This window comes from Thunnus maccoyii, chromosome 3 (genome assembly GCF_910596095.1).
Source record: "Thunnus maccoyii chromosome 3, fThuMac1.1, whole genome shotgun sequence".
In the NCBI taxonomy this organism is placed as follows: domain Eukaryota; kingdom Metazoa; phylum Chordata; class Actinopteri; order Scombriformes; family Scombridae; genus Thunnus; species Thunnus maccoyii.
The window spans coordinates 26,764,284-26,787,609 of record NC_056535.1 but is presented as its reverse complement, the minus strand read 5'-3'; the positions used below and the strand labels follow the sequence as shown (position 1 = coordinate 26,787,609).

The window sequence follows — 23,326 nt, the reverse complement described above, 5'->3', positions numbered from 1 at the left end:
TTAGTGGTGTGAGGAAAACTACAAGGGTAATAGTGAGGTGGGGTGAACCCAGGTGAAAGCTATGGTTCCTACATTAACTGACCTAACCTGTATAATCCATTTCAATCAGTGTAGATGGGGGGAAAGGATGAGGTCAGAGGAGGCTGAAATGAACTGTGCAGAGCAACAGATGGTCCAGCCAAGTGACATTCATTAAGTCTGATCTAAAAGTGGTGCTGAGAGACTTATTGAGGAACACATAAAGTTGTCGAACCGAAGACTGGGGTATGGCAGCCAAAGATCTTACAGGGCTCCACAGACTCATTAATTAATAGAACTATATAGTACTACACTGTGGAACTGTGGAAACATTGACACAGTTAAAGGATCCATCACATTAATGGGAGCAATACACAACAGAAACGTTGTTGTGGGCTCCTCTGGTGCTCCATGGTAAAAAAAAAAATGAAGCTCAGGGATATCTTGGCAGCAGGGTTCTGCCCTGTACTTCTAGCCTATGACTGTCCAGGAATGGTTCAATGAACATTGCAATGAGTTCAGTTTGATGCACTGACCCGCTCAGCCATCAGATCTCAGTCCAATTGAACATCTGCGAGATGAGATGGAGCAAGTCATCCAGGCTGTTCAGGAGGTAAAATTGGGTGAAACTCAATATCAGGAAGGCTCTACTTATATTTTGTTCATATGGTGACTGCCATTATCCATCCAGAATGTCTGCATATGTCTATATATGTATACACACACTATGTGTGTATGTTGGTCTTATGTTGAACATGCAATATCCTGCTACAATGTGCAATACTGGTGCAATATTATTTATCTTGTTTTATAAGCTGTAGTGGTTTTTATCAATGTCATTGCGTTTTTTTTTGTTTGTTTGTTTTGTATGAATGATGTAAGGTATGTATGCATGTAAGTATGTTTGGGAGATAAATATTTAAAATGTTTTGTGATGGCCGAGAAAAAATTCCCCAAGGGAACAATAAAGTATATCTTATCTTATCTTATCTAATATGTTAAATGTAAACGGTTTGTATATCCCCATGACAGTAAAGCCATGACCTGACTCAGTATATCAACCTGCATCCGCCTACTGAGCCACAGTTTGCTGCTTCCTTTTCCTGTTTGCTTTCTCCTCATGACACTGATTCCTATATTAGGATGGAGAGCGGCCATTAACAGCAATCTGAAGAGGCAAAAATACCCAATCAGAGACCTCTTCAATTGACTCTTCCTCATCGTTCAACACTGAGGACCACTTCATTACCACCCAGCTCCTCATGTCAGTCAAAGAGTGTCTCAGGCTCATGGCCCTGGCACAGCTCAGAGGAGATGGCTGCAAGGCAACAGGCGTACTTCCAGCTGTGCACATACATAATATATCACATTATCTCAAAGAGGACCCCCTTGAAGGCTGTTCCTAACCAAACAAGTTAATTAAGAAATGATTTTAATTTATAGTTAGATTACAATAAACATGCTGATCGTGTTGTTTTACTTTCTTTGCATGCAACTAGACAGTAATTTTAATTGCAATATGCCATTCTAATGCTTGCCCCCTTTTACTGAAGAATAGTTGTTAGGGACAAAAACCCTACATCCAGAATGACACATCTTGCAGAAATGCCATGGCATTTATTCTGGCCTCCTTAGTGCAGCACAGCAGGAGCTTTAGACTGAGGAAGATAAGCACCACCATTATCGAGAGCAATCAAGTTAATGAGTGTTTAATTGGGAACACTGTGCTGTGAGCAGTTTAGCACAGTGAAATAAGTGTGTTCTCACCTTTCATGGAGAGCACCACCGTGCCCAAATGATTCTGGGCTACTCAAGTCAAATCAACACGAGCAGAAAGTGTTTGTGTGCCAAGGTGAGATGATGGAGATGGTGATGATGGTGCACGGTAAGAGTGACAGAAAAGTGTGGGCATTGTGTGTTTGTTTGTACACACAAAAACACACACATGCACACACCTGGCTGGTTGAGGATAATGCTGTGATGGATTTGAGGCACATGGCAGGGGATCCAGGAAAGCCAATTTTTAACGACAGACACTGTGGTTTGAAGCCACTGGTGTAAATCTTGCTGTCATGGTGCTGTTCCTAACACAAGAGCTGTGTGACAGGCTTGGTAACGGAGATGGAGAGACCCCCTTCACCAACTTCCTTACGGACAAAAACTGAGACATGTCCTAATTAAGTCATAAACCTTTTCTAAAGTGATGCAACCATATATGATATTGAAACAAACCCTACTGGATGTGGAGAAAAATGGAATCTTCAAGAAATCCCTCCTAGTGATGGAATACACAATTGTCATAATGACTCAGTGATTATAATCAGAGAGCTGTACTGTGGATAGCTAGGAACTGCACAACCCAGCCCTGAGGCGACATTAGCATGCACTACAGACCTGTTCGCAACAGAGAGAAACCCGAATCCTCATAATGAAATTCAGCGGGTGTGCAAGGGTGAATTCTCCTCTGATGAGTCTGGATCATCACTGCACCTTCAATTTCCCCTTCCCAGTATACCCTCCCATTGTCCTTTTCAGACTCATTATGACTCAGTTTTTTATGAGTCTATGCCCCATTTGATATATAATGATGAAACAACATGATTTTTTTAGCTGCTGGCGAGCTGGCCGACAGCCTGGTAAACAAAAGGATGAAATCCCTCTGAAGAAAAGAATACATTCTTTTGCTTTATGACACAGAGACAAACACAAAAACTCTAGCAGAAAGTTACAAATATAAATAAGATTTCGTCTCCCTCACTGTGTTCGGGACGGACTGTGTTCAGTGTTAGATTAGTAAATAGAAAAATTCTATTATTACTCATCATTATAGCAGGTGATGTGTTTGTTATGACATTGACATTTGCTGCCTTCATTCCATACCATTGAAACTGTTAATATGCTTATTACTATATTTATACCATAATAATAATATCAATAAAATATCACAAAAGCATATAAACATGGACTTGAATAAAAAGGTACATAACTCATAGCCCTATAAACAAATATGCTCATGGATTCCTTGCTAGAGTGGAACATAATTGAAATATTGCAAATCATAGTGGTATCTGTTGTTCTGTGGAGGTTGTGATCTCAAAGGTTCGTGCTCTACATGCCCAGCTGGCATTACACACATACCTCTGCTCCCTGTCTTCCTCCATCTGCTCTTGCCCCTGTATTTACAGTCACACATTCCCTTCTCCGTGCTGAGAGACTACCTGCCAAGCAGGGAACATTACAAGCTCCACAATCTCCATTTTCATCATATGCAGATGTCAAAAGCCTTTAGAAGAGATACGTTTTCTCAGTGTGAAAATAATTGTATGCATAAATTGGAAATCTCATAATGAGCCAGGAAAAAGCCAGGGTTGAGATAAAGAGGAAGGAAGGCCTGCTCCTAGTTTTACTGCTCTAAAAATATACGTCTTATCATCCTTTCACCCTTTTTTGTCGTCATGTTATCAACACTTAATTCTCTTTTAAGGATATTAAAGTGGAGAGGCGTGCCTTTACTAAAAATACTAAGCATAAAACTGATGGACAAACCAAAGCCTTGCTATATGCTCTTCATGTAGAGTCAACCGCCCCTAACATACAAGTACGGCAAAGTTCTTGTTTGTTGCTGCAGCACACAACAGGCAGCCGTGCTGAAGGTGAACACTGTTGGAATACAAGGACAACATGAATGTTCACATAAAGTGAAATTGTATCCCTCGATAGACACAGAATACAGAATTAGAGCTAAGCCATGACATCCAAGTCATGTTTTGTTCTGCTTTTAGATGATTGAAGTTGGATATGTAATCAAGATGGTGGTTGAAATAGCCTGTATCTCAAAGACTTCAATAGTTGGAATCATTGGATAAGGATGTGTTGCAGGCTGTCAAGCATGATAAAAAGATTTTTGATGCATAATGTTGTTTTTCAGTTGGGAGAGGACTCACCATAAGTTTCTGCTCCTGGAGAAGCTCTTGTCAACTCTGGAAAGAAATAAATTGACAGCAGATTAATCTTGGTTCCCATCACTGAGAGATGAAAGTTGAGGCAAAACAAAGAAAGATGTGTAAAGTAGGCTTACTGATAACTGAGCAATCTTATTATTATTAGAGTTTTATCTGATAATGGGCATTTTCCCTTTTTCTTTAGACTAATTAACAGTAGATATAAACTTATAAAGATATGAAGTTTTAATGAGTTTATTGTTTACCATATCAATGAAAATACTTGATAAAAAACCTCAAATGTAAACATGCTTATTGTTCCTGTCCTTTTTTGGCCACCTGGGGCAGCACAATATCAACTCATTAAGTTCTAAGCAAACTTTTCGCCAATTTACACATCAAGCAGACATGGAATTGTGTTTCTATCCAATTTATTAAGGTACATCTGCATTCACCAGCTAGTCACAACCTTAATCTCTCTCCAGTGTGGTGCGAGGCAGGTAGTGTGTAATGCTTTTTTTTTTTCTCTCCTGAATACAACTGTCTGCTGCAGCCAAAAATGATGCTGAGACTGAACAAAAACCACAAAGTTGCGGGTTTCTAAAACCAAAACAGTGAGCTAAAAGATGCTGAAATGCTCCGCAGAGCTCAGGAAAACTGCAGAGTTGAGCGATAATTCTCTGTGGGTTTGTCACTACAGGCAACCCCTTTTAAATTACACACGGTGATTAGATCCATTTGTAATATAAAACTTTTTAGATTAGAGCAGCTTTAATGTTTTCAACAATTTACACCAAAATGTGGCTCAATGAAAGCCAGATGAATGTGATCCACATCGCCTCCCTCCACTGATCCCTTTTCTTCCCTCCACTTCCTTTATCTACTCCTCTGCCTGCCAGCCACTCGCTAAGTACATCTAGAGTGGGATCGTCTCAAGGATGGAAAAGGGCGGCTGGCAGATGTGCTGCGCAGGCAGACAGACAAAGCACTGGAGTCTAGAAATGTCTGAATGAGGGGGTGGTTTAGTGCAGGTTTCACCAAAAGGAGGTTCAAATATCACTATCAAAAGGGTAAATTAAAGCAGGAAGCTGACAAAGCAAGTAGGATATAACAAGAAATATTTTCTTTTTCCTGAGAGGAAAACGTAGGTTGGCATGTGTAATTACACAGAGAGAAAGAAAGTGTGTGTGTGTTCATGAGTGAAATTAACTGCTAGGAAAAGAGAAAGAGGGAAAAGAAGAGCCAGCAATAGAAAGAAAAAAAGTGTTTTGTCTGTTTTCCTCTGCTGGTGTGAGTTTTGGATGGTTGGTGCTCTCTCTCTCTCTCTACATTTACACTGCATAACAATTTTGCAGGGCAAATTCTCCCACCTGGATAAATCTTTGAAGCAGCCCCAGAGTAGACGCTGGCTGTGGACAATCAATCTACTGATTATCACCGCTTATCCTGTCCTCCCCAGGGCTAAGCCAATCAAATAATTACCATTGTCATTTGATGCCGACACACTCACAGGCACTCGCTGCATTCAACGGTAAACAACAAAATTAAAATACCATAAATGTAATTGAAGCCATTCCTTGTGTCAGGGAGACTCGATTTTAACTCTGTGTGGGGTTACTGCAGGGCCATCTGAGTAAGATGTCAATCTTAAAGATAATCTCTCAACCTTACAAGATTTCTATAGAAGTAAAATACTAAAATACTGACTGACATCATGCATAGATAAATGCTACAAAAACAACATACATGCTTGCTATTCACTAACATTTTGTCACCAATCTGTTGACATTGACACTGGTTTTTACTTATCCTTGCTTCATCCCACGAGAAACCTTTCAAAATGATAAATGAGATTCTCCTCAATGTCAAAAAACCATTTAAGATTTAACCAAGGAGAGTTTGGAATAATTGCATTCGCAAGCATACACTTATACCGCTCATCTCATGTGAGTTATTATCACCTCCATGAAATATTCATACCGTAGACAGGCATCTTATTCAGTTTTAAAATAATTTATTTATGCCATGGAGGGTTAGGGATGCATGAGAACAGAGTGAACAGTATGGTACTGTATGTGTTTTCAACAAAATCCTTGGTTTAACTGGAACACACCTCCTTCACATATTTGAAAAATGCCTCCAGACACACAGCTATACCCCACCACCCCAACATATACAAGATACAAGATACAAGACTAATTGATTTTCCCTAAAAAGACAAAGAAGTACTGTTACAATGAACACTATAGACTGGGCGCAGGATCATTTGATACAGTAGTACAATAAATGCATTGAGGTTGCAACTAACAGTTTCCATTATTAATTAGTCTGACAATTATTTTAAGTTAGAAAGTTGTGAAAATGCCCGTCATATTTCCTCAGAGCCCCAAGTCACAAGAAAAATACATGAAATCACTAATCACTTAATCGACTAATCGTTTCAGCTCTACTGTACATACAATTTATTAACTTAAAAAATGTGGATTCAGCATTAAAAGGATAGGTTTACAATTTTTCAAGTCTGTCTTAAATCAATAGTCAGGTGCCCATATGAACATTGAACCAGATTTGCTGTAATCATTCCTTCTGTTTATACTGGCTGTTTAAAGATCCCTTCCTAATCCACTGTCAATGTAAGTGATGGGTGACAAAGTCTACAGTCCTCATTTGGTGCAAAAATGTTTTTTAAAAGTTTATCTGAAGCTAAGCTGAGTTAGTCAAATCAAGTGGATATCTTTCAAAGTACAAAATTTCCTCTTTTTGTTTCCCTAGACAATGTTCCCCTGTTGAGCTGCACTAGAGGGATAATAGCAAAAAGAGAGAATTTTGTACTAAAAAGAGGATCATTTTGGGAGATATCCACTTGATTTGACTAATTTACATAGCTGAAGGCTTATAGCTTCAGATAAACTTTAATTTTTTACACAAAAAAAGAACTGGATTTTGTAACTTACATTTAAAGGGGATTAGGAAGGGATCTCTAAACAGCCAGCATCAACAGGAGGCATGATTATGGCAAGAAAAACCAGTTTCAATGTTCCTTTGGGATCCTGTCTATTGTTTTAAGACAGACTTGAAAAATTGTGAATCCATCCTTTAGGCAGCAGTGGGTCAATATTCAATAACATGCCCACACCACTAGGTGGCAGGATAGAGCTCAGAGGGCTGTTGCATGTCTTATCTGTGTATTTGTGCACACCTCTGCCTCCGTCCTGATATCCATCTGTTTCTGCCAGCTGTGTAGCTTTCTACCTCCCTTCCTCCCATCTTTATTTCAGTACGTGTGCCCGTTGTCAAAATATTGGATAAAACTATATGAGAGATGATGGGATGATGTAAGAAATTGAAACAGTATCTCCCCAGTGTGTCTGACATCAAACATGTTATTTCATGAACCTTTTGCAGTGCACACTCTTAGTACTTGGTATTGCTGTTAGATACAAGTCACCTTTGAACACTGAATGTAAAATGTATTTGACATGCAAACACTGACATTAAGTGTGTTGCTGGTAAGGGCTCTGTTCCTTTGTTGTGTTTGTTGCCCAGTGTTGCGAATGGAAATATTAGCTTGCCAGTCAGCAGTACGGTTAGTGATTATCCCACTGCTGACACAGGCAACATACTGTTTTGGTGAGAAACAGAGCGTCACATAAACAACTACACCTCCATCCTACCATCACTCAAGGAAGGACACATAAATAGGTAGAAGGTAACACAGTGAGCTTGGCTAAAATGACAATTTAAACATTCAACACAGAGCTTTTATATAATTGAAGTGTTTTAAAGATTTTCTGCTCATTAGAAAGACATAAAAATAGATTAACAACCTCACTTAATGGCTAATTTCCCATGTTAAATGCCTCCATGTTCTTATAATCATATTAATTATCTCCCGATGTAGAAAGATAATTTGATATTACATTAGCTCAAATAACCTTGGTGAGGTGGGTACTTCAATTGATTATTTTGTTTTGTCTTATAATGACAAATATCTTTTGAGAATAATGTGGACAGCTGAGAGAATAAAACCTAACCTTAAATCACAGCATGTCTTCCTCTACCAGGAAAAGCAACAATAGAAAATTCAACCATTCAGACAATAAGCTCAATTAATTATGTTAAATGCGAGAAAATCAATATAAGATGCAGCTAAGTGTATTCATCAAGCTGTCTTTGAGTGGAAGGACTAGGCAGTGTTACCATTCAGAACGAGATTGTCAAGAGCACTTCAGTAATTATCCTACATCAGCACTCTTCCTCTGCTAGGCTCAGTAAATTAGGGCTGTTAGGTTCTGTATGCAGGACTCAAACATTCACAGTAGTAAAGTCTGATTTATGACATACTGTGATTGACATAAATCTACAGTTTTCACATTTTCTCTATTTTTCAAGCAGTCCACTCTCATACCAGCTTGAGCTGCATGAGCATCTGCAGCTCAAGTGGCAAACCAGAATTTCACCAGCTAATTCAATTTTCTATCTGCCATAAAACTTTTTTTTAAAATAATTGGACTAAATTGAATGCAGCTCTAGTGGAAGTGACCACCAAAGCCCTGAGGGGGCAAAAGGCAGCATTTGGCTGGCTGCTAGGAAAGGATGCAGCTTGGCAGCTTGCTGATAATGCTAATAGTAAACATTTTAATCTTCTCAAAATCATGTGAATAGTTGAATAGACAAGACTACAGAATAAATCTCCAATACGATATGTGGACTGACTGAAGCAAGAGAGCTACATTTCCACAATGTTGTCAGGGGTGGAATAAGAATGAGAGACATCAAATTAAACTAACAGATAAAAACTCTTGCTACGTGCATCTGCATGCTCATAAACATGCTATCATTAAATGCATCTGTATAAGCATACTAATGGCTCTATAAAACAATTACACGGATCTAAGAGATGAATAACAAAATACAGTAGAGATGAAAAGCAGAAATGCCTGAAAGTGAAGGTGTACTGAATGCACAATCACACCATCGTCCTCCTAATTAGGTATAATACCTGCGAGGGAAACTGTAACAGAGCAGTTGGTTTATGTGCACAATACTATAATATTTCACAAGGCTGAATATTTGCCAGTTGTCTTCAGGCTTAAAGCTGACTTTACTCACCAGCAGGGAACCAGCCAGCAATAATTTTGAGCCTGTTAAAAACACCAGCACCACATCCTCAAATCTCAAAATAGACAACTCACTCAAATCAAACAAGGCCTTTAAGCTTCTGCTTGTGTAGGGGTGTTTATGAGGGGGCACTGACCTCGCCTGCTCATTCCTAGGGTTTATGGATTTTAAGTACAAGTGGGAGGTTTAAAGAAAAAGTTTACTGAACATCAACCTAGCAAACAACGTTAAAAATACCCATTCACCCACACAGCACTCTACCATCTATTGTTTCTTAAACCATGTTGCGTAGTTCACATAATTGCCTGCTCTTAATTTGCATACAACAAAAAAGAGTGTCACATCCACAAGGAAACCGGCACAGGTGACAGTAAAACTGATGCTCAAATAGGGCACGATTTCCAGTTGTTCTTTCAGCTCATCATGTCTTGTTAGCAGTTTCTTACTGCTAACAAGACATGATGAAAAACATGTAGAAAACAGCCACGTTATTTGCTAACAGCAATTTCCATTAAATTGTAAGCGGAAATTATGCTGCAACCAAATAACTTCTTCAAGGACAGATCCTGAAACAAATGGAGACTGGTAATTTGATGGTCCAAGTCTGGGCTTCATCCATTTTTGTTAGAGAATCCTTTTCCTTTTATTCATTAGGCATTAATTTCCCTGGAGACACTGCTTATGAGCAACAAGGCTTTTAACAACAGGGACACATTTTGTTGGCAACTGCAAACAAACTGAAACTGTTCGACACATTAAAGTGAAAAAAGCGAATCATTACTTTTCTTGAAACAAACATGTTCATTCAAATCAGACAGCGACATGTTTTCGAACTACATCGAGACATTTGTAGTTGCAAGATTAGAGGAGCTGCCTGTGACTAGAAGGGTATCAGATTGGATCATAGATTGCTTGAAATTTTTGGAGCAAGGTAAATGAATAAAACAAGTTTATCAACATGAATCTCACAGGTCATCACTTGCAATCATCGTCTTAAGGCACAACACAACTTAAGGCACACAGTTATCTATTTACTCAGTCAGCCTTCATTTGGAGTCTTGTTTCTGGTGATGAATGTGTCCTTTTAGCTCTACTTTGGCATCCACCAACTTCTGATGTAAATATCTCTATCTCACTATGTTCACCAGCTGGTCGCTAACTTCATTTGTATCTATATCTATGCTGTTTGGTGTTGTGCAAGTTGTTTACAGTGGGTTTATCAGGGGTTTTTTTTGCTGAAACCGGCTGCTGGTTGTAGCTGAAGGTTGAGAGAGAACAAAAACAGCAAAGTCACAGGCAGTAAAACCAAAACAATGAATTGAGAGATGCTATAAAGCTCCATGACCGCAGAGTCAGGTGATAATTCCCTATGGCTTTGTCACTATGAGCAACACCTCACACATAGCTGTTTGATCCATTGTTAATAAAAATTCTTGATTAGTGCAGTTAAAAAAAAAAAAGATGCCAAAATGGGGCAATGGAATAATTTCCCAAAAACAAGATCAACCATAATGTGGATAACAGCCATAATCCATCCCCCTGTCTCATAGTTGGGTTCACAAAAAGTCCTGGCATGGTGCTTTAATTAAGATGTATTTCTAGAAACAAACAGTACTGAAGAAAAAAAAACAACAAGCACAGAAACAACCAAACATTTTTGTTGTTGTTTTTGGGACTTTCCCTACTTATGGACTCTTGATGGGATGTAAAAGGTAACAGCAGTTAACAGAGCCTCAATGGCCCTTTTTGCACCTAAATTCCAAACTCATAGACTCGTAAATGATGTGCAGTCCACTAGGGTTTTCATTAGTAGAGGTAACAAGGATGTGGAAAAGCAAAGCACTTCATGGCTTCCAATTAGCCAAAATCCCATAAGTTGACCTGGACCATCTGGCACCTAATAGTTGAGTCGATATTACCAGCTCATCAGTGTCCATTTTCTTACTACAGGCTGGGTTTTTAAGTGAGGGAAGACTGTCTGATAGCCGTAGTGGAGGTCTCATCTTTTGAAACTCTGTCGGTGGGGTGGAGACTTGTGACTGAATAGCTTCAATTGGCTCAATGAGTGAATCATTTAGTTCATATATGTGGAAATAAAAACCCTATAGCCTTATTTAAAACTACAAACTCTAAAGAAAACGTTGTTCCAGATCAGACTTGACACTAAAAAATGATTAATAAAATGTAAACTTTTTAGTAACTTTACACATAAGACTCTGAACATAGTTTCAGTATATAATTTAGATCACAGTCAGGGTGTGCATTCAAGTGCATTTTTGAGAATAACTGCATATTTATTTTGGACTACTATTCCTAAAGTCTCACTGCACATGTTAGTAACAAAGTGTCTGATGCTGCTCCAGAAATGTTGCTTTCTGTGCCCTACATAGCACTTTCTAGTGTAGTACTGGTTAGCGGCATCTGCCTGTGCACTCAGGCTAGTTTTAAACCTGACTTCTACCACAAAAATGTCAAATTGAGCCTCATGAGTCTAAGCAGACTTGGCAGAGCCCACGAGCAGCAAAACACAATAGTAAAAAGTAATTTCATTGCCTCATGAATTCTAATGCACTGTGTGGCTGAGCGGCTCACTGCTCATAAACCAAAGTATTTTCATATCTCAAAAATTCACGTTCTTCTTACTGCTACAAAATCATCACTTACACTCATGCAAGACTGTGACTATCCAAAGTCGGCATTCACATGTAGATACTTTTCTCTTTTATATCCTCTTTTCAAACATGCTGATGATATATTTAACTTAGTAAGGATGCTGCTGAAAGCTCTCTGTTTCTTCCCTTAGAGTGAAATGCACTGCCTAAATTTGCCTTTAATTGAATACTTTATCTCACAATAACGCAATATTAGCAACATTTAATTGTCTGTCTGAAAATGAAACAACACTGTTGTTGATGACGAATGACCAGTGATTCATTTTTAATGTGTTTGTTTCCTCCTACAGGAATCCAGTAGAGACGAGAACGTCACCTTGTGTCTTGATCTTTATTTACAACTAAAGGCCGGATGAATTTTCTCAAACTAGCAGTGCATTGATATTTTGGTGAGTAGTCTTTACTGTCTGCCCAACAACTTATGAGAAGTCTCAGAAAAAAAAAAACACGCTGGAATAGGTCAACATGAGACATGAGACAATCATGATCCTGATGAGCCAATCACATGCACAAAAGGAATCTCTTTAACCTCTACCTTTTTGGCTTTGAACATTCATAAACTGATCTCATTATTTCGGCATCAAGGCAGCTATTCACTATTAATGGTTCGTGCTGTAAATTAGGAGAGCACGGTGCTGACAGTCAATGACCTTGTCAGAGTCATCTAGTTCTGCAGTTGCTGAGCAGATGCAGTGCAAGTCCCAGAGCAGTCTCACACCTTCCTCTCACTACTCCTCTTAGACAGAGTAAGGTGGGTTAATAACAGGGTGCGACAGGTGCATTAGTATTGCCTTACAGTTTCATTCCTAGTTAGCTGGCAAACTCCATAATCAATGCACATTTGAGAGATTAATTCTCTATCATCTTACCCTCCATAAGCTCCAAATGTGAAACTCCTTTTCCTCTGAGGCATCCTGCTGAATGGCTGATGAGGCTTCCCAGGGGTGTGCAGAATATCAGTGCTGTTTACAACACAGGGCTACAGAATAACAGTCATACCTCTACCTTTTTCTATCTCTGTTTGTTTCTCTGTGCACCTCTCCTCTCTTTCTACACCTCTAACTATTTCTCTTCTCTCCTCCCTCCTTGTCTGAGCCCTCATTGGGTGTGTGTGTTTTTTTTTTTTCTGAGAGTATTTTATGTGTGTACACGTCCAGGCCCTCCCTCCTTGTTTCTCCTCTGTGCTCTCTGACTAAATAGCTCCTATCCTTGCCAGATTAAGAGAAAGGTGCGTCCGGCTGTCCTGTTGTCCTGGTAACAAACAGGATGATTTCTCAGCCGCTATCTGACTAATATTTTTTTCATGTTCAGCAGGAGGATGGCACACAATACTTATATTTCCTACCTACAGCATGTCCTGGCAACGTCCCCCTGCTGTTCACCTCTGACAAGCAATTCTCATGATGTGAATCATAAGAGCTCTTTGCTCAATGGTTTTGTGGGAAATAGGCATGTAGAGGTAACAACACACTTGGAGGTTGGCCAGAGAGACATGACAGGGCTTCTGTTGACATAAATGAATCTGACCTTTTTGCCATGCTAGCTGAGTGCCTCTATGGATGGCAGGTGAAATATCTCAACAAATATTGGATGGATTGACAGACATTCATGGTCCCAAGAGGTTGAATCCTACTGACTTTGGTGACTCCCCCTGACTTTTCCTCTAGCACCACCATGAGGCTGACAACTATTGAATGGATTGCCATTCAATTTGGTACGATGAATGTAAGCACTTTGGTGATCTGTTGACTTTTCATCTAGCGCCATAATCAATACTTTGACTTAATACCTGCTAAACAAATCACATGATCATTAGCCACAGCTGTACTTTGTGTTTAATTAGCTAATATTAGCATGCTAACACCCACATGATAAACTTGCTTGACTTCAGCACATTAGCATGCTGCTCACTGTTGTGGCTAGGTACATGGGCACCTGGTTATGTTTTCAAATGGGGGAACAACCTTGGAAAGATACATAATTGGCGGGGCGGGGGTGTCTGTGGATCCTCCCCCAGAAAAAAATAATGTAATTTAAAACAAATTTTCTGCTTTTCTAAACCACCTAACCTCTTGGATTAGGTCAAGAAACAGCCACCTGCATTAGTCTAGATTAGTTAAATTGAGGTTGCTACGAAAACCAAGAATGCATCAAGAAGAGTATATAATTTAGTGGATCAGGACAGGAAATGATTATTAGAAGAATGGCTATTTCATATTTGAAATTATATTAATGAAATTTATTATGTAGCCTAAAATGATGCAGGCTACTAGGACATCTTCAAGGTTAAACAAGGACAAACAAATTATATAAATGAAATAGCCTTACAACACAATATGATTTGGATAATTAAATCTGGATAAACCTGAGGGTTGTTATTCTCAATACTCACAAGGCCATCTCCAAAGTCTAACAATTGCAGCAAAGTTTTTTGCATTGCAGCTATTTATTTTACACACAGGCTCTAGTGGTAACTTTTCTCAATAGCACCACTAGCTGATGTAGTTGTAATGTTATACAGGAATGAATAATCATAACTTCAAAAGCAGATCATTTGAACCTAAATTATCTCAAATCAAAGACTATTTTAATGCACAATTCAGAACCTGGCTTTTGCTCTTCAAGACTTAAAAAAGGGGCCATTTTAGTCAAAAACCAGACCTTACAGCCAAACCAAACCTTAGAGTAAACTTGCACCTCTCCTTTACCCTATATGAGAAAATGAGAGAATAATCATAATAATGAAAGCACAGCGCAGAGCTGCTGGATGAAAGGAGAGATCCATTGCTCAGGCGCCTCTGGCTAGGTACAGCCTGACAGTGCTGCAAACGTGGCTGTAGATTCTGTCTTGTTTAAACACAACACACCGTATACATTTTGAAAATAAGTAAGGATTAAACATCAAAGTAAGACATGTGGTATGGTCCAAGTAGAGAAACTGCCATGACAGAGGCGGCAGTCACTAAACCGAATTTGACAGCTTGATCATTTATATACAGTATTAAGCAACTTTTTAAACCTCTCTGTAGATATGAGGTGGAATGCTGCACATGTTCAGGACTGAAATGTTCCTGTGATCTGGCAGAAACTTTGCATTGAGCTGGAAATTAAATGCAATATCAAGGTGCCATGCTAGCTTATTTGGCACACCTCCTTTTCATTTTAATTTGATTCATTGGACTCTACATGTTCAACATGATGATTTGAAAGAGCATATTTGAGATTCACCAACTGTATGAGCCAAATAAATCTCTTCTGTAATTGGAACATTTTGTCCAACAACACCTTACTCTGCTAGAAAATTACCAGGTTCACGTCTTAGATTACAACTCCCCCTGAAATTGAGTTAGACTGAAAAGAAGGCATGCCAAAAGATCATCTGCCACACCAAACCTCTCATGTTACCTGAACTATTTTGGCCTGGAAATTCTAGCTCTGTAGCTAACATTTAAACATTCTGCTCCGATCACACTTCTCAAAGTCTTCCTTGAATGTCCTGAATAAATCAAAAGGAGAGGCATGTCAAAGTGACACCCGTGTCAGGGTGTGGTTAAAGTGATATCTCTTTCAATCTGCTTGCAGAGCACTTATCTGCTTATAGTCAAACAAGAAGAGACAATCTTCTGATATCTTCTTCTTGTCTCTTCTCATTTTCTTTCCTCTCCATTTCACCTCCCTCTCTCGATCCTCCCCGCTGCCCTTCTCTCCTTTCATGTCCTCCCTGTGCCTCTGGCTGCTTTTTCCACTACCTGTCTTATATATTGTTTATCTGAGTAAATTATTAAGTTTTCTGCTATGATGGGACAGTATATCCTTCCCTGCCTTGTCTGGTTCAAGTGCACTGATTGTCCTCTTGTCCTACCTCACGTCAGTGGTAATGTCTGGGTGCCCTGATGACTCCTCAGTCAACCTTTCTTGATTCTATTAGGTCTGACTAGACTCTGTCCAGACACGAGCTATAAATCAAATCAGAAGTTTGGAGGAAAGGACACAGGAATGTGTCCCCACCAAGGTGCTTCAGCTCCTTTATTGATTGATATTGATGTTGATTACCCAGCATTGATGCATTACATTTGACTATTCTGTCTTTCAAATCAGGCATCTGTTGCGAAAATGGACCTAAATACAATAGAAAAATTATACTGTAAGATAAATTGATGGCATTGGAAATGAAGAGCAAATTCATTGAACAGTGTGTCTCATCTGATATATTTAGGTCATGACCTAGGGCTGACATCAAATATATTTGAGCCTGAATGAAACAGACATTCAAGATCTCTTCTCAGCGGAGGTGGTTCACTCTTGCAGGATCTGAGTATTAGGAGGGTTCATTATTTTAGTCTTTGTATTTATCTTTTGTAAACATTTGAAATTTGCCAGCTTTGCTATGCTTTTCTTTATTGCACTGGAAAAAGTATACACATGTATTTTCAAGGCATAGTGTACTGTAATCCACAGGCAAAAATTTACATCCTCCTCTTGTAAGATCTTTTTTATTTCAATCAAAGGGGACATGAATGACTGCTCCTCCTTTCTAGTCAGCTTGCCCTGGTTCCTCTGCTGATAATGGCACTGAAATGTAATGTCTCTAACAGAGAGATTCTCCAGAGCCAGACTTCTGCTCACAAACTTGTTATTGTCACTTCAGTAATGTAGTTTCAAGAGCCCTTTTCACCATTGCTTATCCCTCGTGTCCCTCAAAAGATGTCCCTAGTGAGGATGTGGGAAAAAAGAAAAAAAAGCTATTTACCCAGAGTGATTTGTGTGAGGCAGGTGAAAAGGAAAGGGCGGTTTGGTGTAATTAGTCTATGTCTGCAGGTTTCTTTCGGGAGATGTAGCATGCTGGTTGGAGCGCTCCTCTAAACTGGGTCAGGGTCAGCCTTGACTTTGAGGACTTGACTGACGACGGGAGGAGCGGGACAGTAATGACAGGCTGACCTCTGTCAGATGGGGGTTCAGGGCACCTTGAAATACTGCTGTCACGATGGTAGATAAAAAATTTACTAACAAATCACCTCCAGACCAAGAGACAGAGTTACAGCGCAGAGTAAAGTAGCTTGTTATCCACATACTATATCGAGCAGAAAATGATCAATACAGGATGCTGTAAGGAGGAAAAATATGGAGAGTGAAATAATAATTGCACGGAATGAAGATTAGAAACTATGTGAAGGAACTTGATTAGTAAATTATTGGTGAAGGAAATTTTGCACTGATTTTCTTGTCTACAATAGTTTGTACTCAAAAAAGGCAAGATAATAATCAACAAAAACACAGATCCTATGATGTGGTTCATACTGCAGTTGACATCCCTGCCCCTACAACAGATAACTGCTGATGTACTAGGAGTTGAGCACAAACAAATTGATCTGGATGTGGCTTATGGAGTAGCCGCCATCCAAACAAACCACACTCTCCTCAGGTGAGAATAGTCAGTAAACCTTCAAGTGCAGCAACAGCTCTGCTAATGTGGGTCTTAAGGGCTAAGGAGCTATTACATAGTTACTGTACAGTCCCTCCCCTGTGGCAACAGCAAAGCAGGACACAGACACATTAAATATTTACCATCTGTGCACACAACAACTTCCCTGACAAGATCACAAGGACAACAGGCTCCTGCCTCAGTGGCCTGAAATGCTCAAAATCATGTTTAGGCAAACATCACAAAATCATCAATAGTTAATTACATTTTAAAGTTCTGACTTTTAATCAATTGTATTTTAAAAGGCAGTTTAATAGCAAACTTCAAATTTCTAATGCAAAAAAACCTCACCATGTATTCACCACTCACTATGAAGCTGAATAATCATCATACTCACTATGGATAGGGTTTTATGTAAGAATAGCAAACAGGAGAAAGGACGTCAAAATACTAATGAAGTTGTCTTGGAGCAACACTACCTCTTGCTGTTAGCCAGAGGAACTACTTTCCATCCTCTCAGGCTACTGAGTCTAAGGGGCTGTGTGAGAGCTCTGTTTGACACACACAACTTTGAATTTTAAGCAGATAGACTCAACTGCCATCCAAGCAACAGAATCTACTGCCTATGATGAGTTTCACACTAGAGAGGAAGAGAAAAGAAGCGAAGGAGAGAGAGAAAAGACACACTAGCTCACGAACAAAGCATTAAGATTTTATCTCCTTTTATCTTCATGACACTGGCCGTTATTCCATTTCAGGTTGTGCACACGTTACCGGTCACTACGGTTGTGCGGTTACGGAACAGAAACAGGCCCTGCTGAGGAAGCCACTCTTCCGTAACCAAACGCAACAAATGAGATTCTCTCTCTCTGCCACAAATTGCAAGAGCGAGATTATCGGGGGTGCTGACATTGTATAACTTGCTCATCAAAGACAGATAGATTCCAGCAGGAACTGGGGAGACTATTCTTGTCTCCTATCACCCAGCCCCTCTAGATCTGAATGTCATGAGTTTCACAACTCCTCTCCGGGCCATGATAACAGAGGAGGAGGGAAGTGGGGGAGTTGCAGGAAAAAAAAAAAAAAAATTAGGGTGACAGAGGGAGGAGAGACAGAGGGAAAAGAAAGAGTGGGACTGACACTGGTGACATGGGTGTGGGCCTAACAAGACCTAGTTGCCTTGATTTCTACTTTATCTGTCTTTATACAGCCCATTTACAGCCATGAGAGGCGTGTTGAAGTGCAGACAAAGAAGAAATATGAGGACACAAATCACACCAACTGAGTGGGAGATTCTGTGAATGTGCCCTTAGAGCAATGTGTGAGTGTGGGCACGGCGTAGCAATTTACAGCAGTGTTACACACACACACACACACACAATCTGACTGAAAAACCCCAGCAGGACATATAACTCATCCTCTCGGGTGAAATCCAAGAGAAGACGCCCATTAGAACAAATAACAGAGAGATTCTGAGAGTCGTGGAGAGGCGAGGGAGAGAGAAGCTTATTTTTAATGTAACAACTATTGAGTCAAGCAGGAGGAGAGAACCCCGTGGGCCACATCCTTGGATTAATGACTTTGCAGACAGAGGAGCAACAGAGACTCAGTTAGGGGGCTGACTTTGATTTATCCACATGAGAGGGCTAGACAGGGAGCAAGAGAAGGCAGGGAAAGATTTCTAATCATGCAGCCTCATCAAATTCATTCAGGCCCCAAGGTCTGTCCACTGTCAACAACCTCGACATGACCTGCACCGGCTGTTTGGAGCTTCTCCTCCTTCCTTGTTTCTGCCATTAAATGAGAAGTCCTTATTCTTCAAGAAACTTCCGCAAACTAAGACCAGACATTATAGATCAACAAGATGTTGCAATGCTACAGAGAGACAGGGGTTATCAAGCAAAGCTGTCAGTTATCAGCAAATATGTTGATTTTTTTTTTTTTTTTGTCCTCTGTTGTTAACATGTGTGGATGTAACATTTCATTGGGAACTGGCACTATGCAAATGAGCTGTCACTTTCCAATAAAATGACATTTAAAGAGTAAGAAAGAATGTCAGAGAGGAAGAGAGAATGTCAGATTATGTGATCAGATTATCTCCATGTTTCCTAAATACTGACCTTTGTTTAAAGAGTATCATATTTTATGCCTTTAACATAGAGGAACTAGTACGCAAATACTGTCAAAATGGTTGAAATGATTGGGTCAGATTTTTTCAAGTGTATATTAATACAATATTCTAGTCAGTCAATAAGAAAATAACAGCTTCTTCAATGTGAAGATTTGCTGCATTTCTTATGTGATCATTAACTGAACATCTGTGTGTTTTGGACAGTCGGTTAGACAAAACTAAGCAATTTGATGACATGACCTTAATTGGTAAAGTGGCCTCACCTTAGTACATTGTGAAGAGCATTTGAAGGACAATGATTATTTGATTAATCAAGAAAATAATCAGCAAATTAACTGATAATGAAATTATTGTCACTTGCAGCCCATCTGCACGTTGGAAGTTATTGGAGTTTATCATTCCTCCTTTTCATTCTGGCACCAGAGGGATCCTTCCCTAGTGTAAGAGGAATTTGTACAAAAAAAAGATTGTAGCTCTGGAAGACATCCACTTGATTTGACTAACTGACGTGTGATAATAGCTTCAGTTAATCTTTAAAATGTGTTTTTGCACTCAATGAGGACTGTGGATTTTGTCCCTCATCTCTTACATTGGAGTTATGTTGGAGAGGGTTCATTTCATGGCCGATAAGAGGAGTCATAGCAGTAAACAATAAACATAAGATCTGAATTGTTCTACTTTTTTTTTAAATTTTGGGGCAATTTATCCTTTTTATAAGCCGTGTTTGTTGTTGATGTTTTCCTCCTAATGAAAGTGCAGCAGCACCATTTGGAAAACAATTGAATGTTATTTGTTTTGCATGTTTTGTTTTGTCTCCCCTATGCTCACGAGACATAGAATGCCAACCCAGTCTCACAACAAAATGTGTAATAGCTACGTTGGTCCATAGCACAAAACAAATTAGTTTCACAATAAATGCTCTAAAATTGTGAGATGCTAGGTGGAGCGGAGCAGGTGGAGCCAAATGCAGGAGACATCAGGCAGACCAAAGATGAAGATCAACTTATTTATTCTCGGCTTGGGAAGGCAAAAACAAAGCTGGCAAGTCAAAAACAAAACTGAACAATGTAGTGCTGAACAAACTGTACAAAGGATCTAAAAATTCTGAGCTAAAAAACAGGACTTAAATACAAACTGAACTAATGAAACAACAAGGAACAGGTGGCAAGACACAAGGGCGGGCTTTGAGCTGATTGGCTGGGAGACACAGGGATCAGGGCTGAGACTGATGCAGGACAGGTGTGGAGCACAGGAATACAGAAGGGAAACAGAGCAAACAGAAAACCAAAAACCCAGAAAACACAATAAAACCATGCACAAACCTGTTAATAATTAAAACCATTATGCATTAAATAATAAACTTAAATGTGCACATATCACACTGAGCAAACACAGCAAATAAACATGTAAATAAACTTCAGCGTTACATTGCTAACCCAGGAACCTGTGCACAGAACAAGACAAACAAGACGAACAAGAACCAATAAATCTGTCAAATGTAGTGGTCTGCATATTAAGGCAAGTTCATTCAGTTCATTTTTGCCCTTAGTTCCAATGAGAGTCAATGTAGAAGCAACAGTTTCTCAAGTGGTCCTCAAACATAATCTGCAACCTCTCTTATCTGTCCTGCTGCCCACTCAGTCCAGTCTGAAACAGGCAGGAAAGCCTGAGAGCATCTGGTGGACGGGTGAAGGGACATAGAAACTGGGACAGAACCATCATATATGATGCCTATGTTTTTTTAACCTATTTTTTTTCTATTGGCTTGCATCCACGTCACATGACTGTCAAGTGTCTGTCTCCAAAAACAAACAAAATGGCTGTAATTCTTTTTATTCTTAGTGAAAAATGCAATATTTTAGGATAGTTTTGGCATTAAAATGCATTTTGATTACATTTTATAGCGAGAAATGTGCATTTTACTTTTATAATCTTTGTTCAGAGAATGTGTATGATGTTTAGTTTGTCAGTTTTTACGAAGATTGCTTCAGGTCACCCCAGAAAATTGTTGGAATGCAACATTTTGTTGCTATGGTGTTTGCTATGAACACTGCTATCACTGAAAACACATAGCTTGCAAGTTGTTTTAATTATTTTCTTTGTGTTGTGTAGTTATCTGAGCTGTCATGTTATTTGCATTATTTTCTGTAACTGTTTGATGATATCCTTTCAATAAAAAAAAACAGATTTTAGAGACCCCCAGGGATGAGATATTTCTTCTTCTTTGGATTTCCAACAGTGAGGAAAATGGGCTACTTCCTAGCAGCAGGTCCTCTGGGCCGCCCACCTGACTGATATGATCTGTCGGAAATCCAAAGAAGAAGAAGCGCTCTAAAATCTATGATTTTTTATTGAAAGAACATCAAACAGTTACAGAAAATAATGCAAATAACACACCAGCTCAGATAACTACACAACGCAAAGACAATGATTAATGAACAACATGCAAGCTACATGTTTTCAGCGATAGCAGTGTCCATAGCAACCACCATATCAACAATAGAAAATGTTGCATTCTATCAATTTTCTTAATAATAATTAACAAACTAAACATCATATACATTCACTGAACAAAGATTATGAAAATAAATCTCTTTAAAATGTTATCAAAATGCATTTTAATACTGAAACTATCTTAAAATATTGCATTTTCCACTGAGAATAAAAGGAATGTCAGCCATTTTGTTTGTTTTCACTGACAGAAACTTGACAGTCACGTCACGTGGACGCAGGCTAATAGAAAAGAATATGCTAAAAAAAAAGGCATCTTACAATTTTAGAGCTGTTATTGTGAAACTAATACTTTTTGTGCTGTGGACCAACGTAGCTATTACTCATGTGAGACTGGGTTGAGAATTCACAGTGCATCAAATCAAACAAATTACAAGCAATTTTAAATCAGCAACATTTCTATTTGAGCAAGATGTTGAGACTGTGACCAGCATTGCTTGACAATAAGCCATCTCATGCGGTCTCCTGGTAACACAGGACTTGCAAGACAATGAACTATATTGTGCTTTTGAGGGGTGCTGATGCTGAAAGCTTTCAGCACCACGGACAGCAGCTGCAGTTCTATACAGATACAGAGCTCATTGAATGTGTTTGTGCATCACTCCAAGGTCATACTGTGTGGGGCAACATTGTCCAACCCCACTGAATACTATTTACTGTTTACTTTTAAAATCTAGTGAAGATTCCTAAAAACACTACATGTGTTATGATAAATTACAGGGAGATGTATTCTCATTTGATGTCATACTGAAGCTATGATAAATTATAGCAGTTTTAGCTGGTAAGAATCACAGACTATTTAGCGTTCTAATTACTTCACTTGATTAAATGAATTTGAGAACTACATCCTTACAGTACAGACATGGCAATATCAGCTAATTTAATTAATCTCAGATAAACTTTTAAATAAACTTGGATAAACTAAAGCTCAGAGGAGGCTTTCCAGGCATGGATCGATTCAAATGATGTATCCTGGACCCAATCAGACACAATTCCTGTGATACATTAATCAGCAAGTCTATAAAAGAGAAGGGATGGATCAATCAAATCAAATTTTAATCTTGGCTAAATCTATTAGAGCCAGTAAGAACCTGACGTAATTTTACTGGGCTCTAAATGGATGAGTCTCTCACTGATAATTTTGCATGCTTTTCCTACACAACAACAGTATTTCCACAAATTTTACAACCCTCAGATATGCCAGAGTGAAACAGCTGCTGAAGGTGAGGGAATGTCCTTTGTGGCATGGTGTCTCAGTGTGCAGTGTGATCCCTGTGTTTGTACAGCTCTACGTCTCTTGGCAATAGCCTTCGACTTCAATTCCTGCATCAAAGAGCAGGACAGCTCTTTCATTTGCCTTTGTTCCCACTGTGGCATTTTACCAAAATCTGACGGTGCTGGCACTGTCCAATCCCTGCTGTGACCCTGACCCTTTGAGGGCCTGCAGACCCCAGCTGGGAATTGCTATGCTTGTTCCTGTGTGGTGACGACTTGCTGTGATACACTCTGA

The 23,326-nt window shown here is 39.2% G+C and overlaps 1 long non-coding RNA gene across 2 annotated transcripts in view; it reads right to left on the bottom strand.

The window, feature by feature from the left end:
* LOC121894491 overlaps window positions 1–23,326 on the bottom strand; it is a 72,323-nt gene that overhangs the window by 24,288 nt on the left and 24,709 nt on the right. Inside the window, exons 3-4 of one of the 2 annotated variants that reach the window (XR_006095546.1) lie at window positions 3,963–3,998; window positions 3,157–3,236 (exon numbers count right to left, since the gene is read on the bottom strand). This is a non-coding gene — a long non-coding RNA (uncharacterized LOC121894491). The remainder of the gene's footprint in view (window positions 1–3,156; window positions 3,237–3,962; window positions 3,999–23,326) is intronic. The other variant, XR_006095545.1, reaches the window with a different exon arrangement.